The sequence below is a fragment of the Elephas maximus genome, chromosome X (genome assembly GCF_024166365.1).
Source record: "Elephas maximus indicus isolate mEleMax1 chromosome X, mEleMax1 primary haplotype, whole genome shotgun sequence".
NCBI classification, from domain to species: domain Eukaryota; kingdom Metazoa; phylum Chordata; class Mammalia; order Proboscidea; family Elephantidae; genus Elephas; species Elephas maximus.
In genome coordinates this window covers 162,707,282-162,711,988 of record NC_064846.1, presented here as the reverse complement: position 1 = coordinate 162,711,988, position 4,707 = coordinate 162,707,282, and positions in this window count along the sequence as shown.

Genomic DNA, 4,707 nt, shown 5'->3' with positions numbered 1-4,707 from the left:
ACGCTGTTGTGAACATTCACATGTGAGTCTTGATGTGGACATGCTTTCGCTTCTCTTGGGCATATACATGGGAGTGGAATTGCTGGATTATATGGTAAATTTATGTTTACCTTTGGGTTTTTGCACTGGGTCTTTTTAAGAAACTGCCAAACTGTTTTCCAAAGTGACTGCACCATCTTCCATTCCTACCAGCAATGTATGATGGTTCCAGTTTCTCCACATTCTCACCAACACTTGTTATTGTCTTTTTGATTATAGCCATTCTTGTGGGTGTGAGGTGGTATGTCCTTGTAGTTTTAATTTGCATTTCTCTAATGGTGTTGAGTATCTCTTCATGTACTTATTGGCCATTCATTTCTCTTTTTTGGTGAAATGTTTATTCAAATCTTTTACTCATTTTTTAATTGGGTTATTTGATTTATTATTGAGTATTAAGAGTTCTTTATATATTCTGGATAGAAGTCCTTTATCTGTATATGATTTGCAAGGTTTTTTTTCCCCAATTTGAGGCTTGTCTTTTGTATTTTCTAAATGAACAAAATTTTTAATTTTGATAAAGTCCAATTTATCAATTTTTTCTTTTATCATTTGTGCTTTTAGTATCCTAAGAACTCTTTGCCTAACTCAAAATCATGAAGATGTACTCCTATGTCTTCTTTCCAGAGTTTTATCTCTTACATTTAAGTCTATGTTCTATTTTGAGTTATTTTTTGTATATGGTGTGAAATAGGAGCTCAACTTCAGTCTTTTGCATGTGAATATCCAGTTGTCCCAGCATTGTTGAAAAAACGCTATCCTTTCCCCCCTTGAATTGCCTTTACACCTTTGTTGAAAATCAATTGACGGTAATCATAAGGGTTTATTTCTGGGCTCTTGATCTATATCCTTATGTCAGTACCATGCTGTGTTGATCACTTTAGCTTCAAATGTTTTTAGAATGACAATAAAACTCCTCAACACATCCCACAGGACAGGACCCTACATGACCTGGCTTCTGCCTACCTCTCCAACTTTATCTCCCAGGACACTCTCCTTCTCTCTCTCTCTCTCTCTCTGTTCCTGCCACACTAGCCTCTTCCAATCCCCACGCTAGCCATGCTTCTTCCTAGTACTCGACTTTCACACTTGCTGTTCCCTCCTCTCTTGGCCTGGTTAGCTTTATGCATCTGCCAGATCTCAATCCAAATGTCACTTCCTCAGGGAAGCCTTCCCTGACCTTCCTGACTATATCACATATTCTATTAAATGGTCTCATAGAGCATGTATTTATGTGACTATTTAAGTAACATCAGGCTATAAGCTCTGTCATGAAATCAATTGTGGTATTTCCACGTGTGCTATTTCTATTACAGCAGCACTAGATAACTAAGACAAGCTCCATGAAGGAAAGGGCTCTGTTTCCATTTTGGTCACCATTGGCTCCCATGCCTGGCTGTGTCTTGCACATAGAGGCTACCTCATGACAATATATTAAATGACTGGATGAGTGGTTTAGCCAATTGGGCTTATTCCAACAAGATAATCCATTTCCTGGCCACAGGCTGTGTGTCTAACCATTTTGCTGCTGAGCTTAATTTTTTTTTTTAGGATTTAATATTTGTTTTCATAAGTGACACTGGTTGATAATTTTCGTTTTTAGGCCTGTATCTTTATCAGTTAGGGGCCAGCCAGGAGACAGAAATCACACCAGTTATTTAAACAGAAGAATTCAATATGAAGAATTGTTAAATAGCAAAGGAAAAATAGAGAACTCTTAAGGTGTCATGGGTGATTGAGCAAAAGAAAGAGGTTGGAATTATTAAAATTTAAATCTTTGAAGAGGGGTCTGGGACTCGGACCTCTGGGGAGGGGCACCAGCCAACTGGTGCTGGTATCTCTGGCACTGGGGGAGTGTGGTGATGAAGCTGCTTCTGTAAGTGCTGGAAAAGCTCCCAACTGGATTCAGATGCTACATGGGAAGGAACTGCTGCCACCAAGGGGTAGAAAGCAGATAGCAAGGAGCAAGTCTTTTCTCCCTTCTCCATACAGTCTCTCTCTCTCAATACCTCTGTTGCTTGCTCACTGTCTCCCCCTACTGGCAGAGCCTAACAAGGAGCACCTGGCAAAGCAGAAGTGTGGTTTGCAGTCCCAGACCCAGCATCAGTGATCAGAGTACAAAAGGACTGGTTTGGGACTGAGAGACAATAGCTTAATACCTGGCACAAGGTCTTAGAGAAATAAGGTAGTGTATTAACCATGAATTACCATAATTTATCTTATCCTAACTTCTCGCCTTATCAGCTGTGTAGGACTAAGGTGCACCTGACCCAAGCCATGGTGTCTTCAATTGCCTCATATGCATGCGAAAGCTGGACAATGTACAAGGAAGAGTGAAGAAAAATTGACCCCTTTGAATTATGGTGTTGACGAAGAATATTGAATATATCATGGACTGCCAGAAAAACAAACAAATCTGTCTTGGAAGAAATACAGCCAGAATGCTGCTTAGAAGCAAGGATGGTGAGACTTTTTCTCACATACTTTAGACATATTATCAGAAGGAATCAGACCCTGGAGAAGGACATCATACTTGGTAAGGTAGAGGGTCAGCAAAAAAGAGGAAGACCGGGGCGGGGCCAAGATGGCGGACTACGTAGACGCTACCTCGGATCCCTCTTGCAACAAAGACTCGGAAAAACAAGTGAATCGATCACATACATAACAATCTACGAACCCTGAACAACAAACACAGATTTAGAGACGGAAAACAACAAATACGGGGAAGCAGCGACTGTTTTCGGAGCCTGGAGCCAGCGTCCCAGTCAGCAGATTTTCTGGAAAAACAAGTTTCCCAGTGAGGGCTCGGAGACAGCAGTCGATATCAAACCACATAAAGAAGCAGACCATGACAGCTTCTACAACCCCCCAAACAAAAGAATCAAAATCTTTCCCAAATGAAGATACAATCCTGGAATTATCAGATACAGAATATAAAAAACTAATTTACAGAATGCTTCAAGACATCAGAAATGAAATAAGGCAAACTGCAGAAAAAGCCAAGGAACACACTGGTAAAACAGTTGAAGAACGCAAAAACATTATTCAAGAACATAGTGGAAAAATTAGTAAGTTGCAAGAATCCGTAGAGAGAGAGCATGTAGAAATCCAAAAGATTAACAACAAAATTGCAGAATTAGACAACGCAATAGGAAGTCAGAGGAGCAGACTCGAGCAATTAGAATGCAGAGTGGGAAATCTGGAGGACCAGAGAATTAACACCAACATAGCTGAAAAAAAAAACAGATAAAAGAATTAAAAAAAATGAAGAAACCCTAAGAATCATGTGGGACTCTATCAAGAAGGATAACTTGCGTGTGATTGGAGTCCCAGAACAGGGAGGGAGGACAGAAAACACAGAGAAAATAGTTGAAGATCTGCTGACAGAAAACTTCCCTGACATCATGAAAGACGAAAGGATATCTATCCAAGATGCTCATCGAACCTCATTTAAGATTGATCCAAAAAGAAAAACACCAAGACATATTATCATCAAACTTGCCAAAACCAGAGATAAAGAGAAAATTTTAAAAGCAGCCAGGGAGAAAAGAAAGGTCACCTTCAAGGGAGAATCAATAAGAATAAGTTCAGACTACTCAGCAGAAACCATGCAGGCAAGAAGGGAATGGGACGACATATACAGAACACTGAAGGAGAAACACTGCCAGCCAAGGATCATATATCCAGCAAAACTCTCTCTGAAATATGAAGGCGAAATTAAGATATTTACAGATAAACACAAGTTTAGAGAATTTGCAAAAACCAAACCAAAGCTACAAGAAATACTAAAGGATATTGTTTGGTCAGAAAACTAATAATATCAGATACCAGCACAACACAAGGTCACAAAACAGAACATCCTGATATGAACTCAAATAGGGAAATCACAAAAACAAATTAAGATTAATTAAAAAAAAATGCTCATAACGAAATCACTGAAGTCAATATGTAAAAGATCACAATAATCAAAAAGAGGGACTAAATACAGGTGGCATAGAACTGCCATATGGAGAGTGATACAAGGCGATATAGAATAATACAAGTTAGGTTTTTACTTAGAAAAATAGGGGTAAATATTAAGGTAAACAAAAGGAAGTATAACAACTCCATAACTCAAGATAAAAGCCAAGAAAAACGTAACAACTCAACAAACATAAAGTCAAACACTACGAAAATGAGGATCTCACAATTTACTAAGAAAAATGTCTCAGCACAAAAAAGTATGTGGAAAAATGAAAATGTCAACAACACACATGAAAAGGCATCAAAATGACAACACTAAACACTTATTTATCTATAATTACCCTGAATGTAAATGGACTAAATGCACCAATAAAGAGACAGAGAGTCTCGGACTGGATAAAAAAACACGGTCTATATGCTGCCTACAAGAGACACACCTTAGACTTAGAGACACAAACAAACTAAAACTCAAAGGATGGAAAAAAATATATCAAGCAAACAACAAGCAAAAAAAAAGAGTAGCAATATTAATTTCTGACAAAATAGACTTTAGACTTAAATCCACCACAAAGGATAAAGAAGGACACTACATAATGATAAAAGGGACAATTGATCAGGAAGACATAACCATATTAAATATTTATGCACCCAATGACAGGGCTGCAAGATACATAAATCAAATTTTAACAGAACTGAAAAGTGAGATAG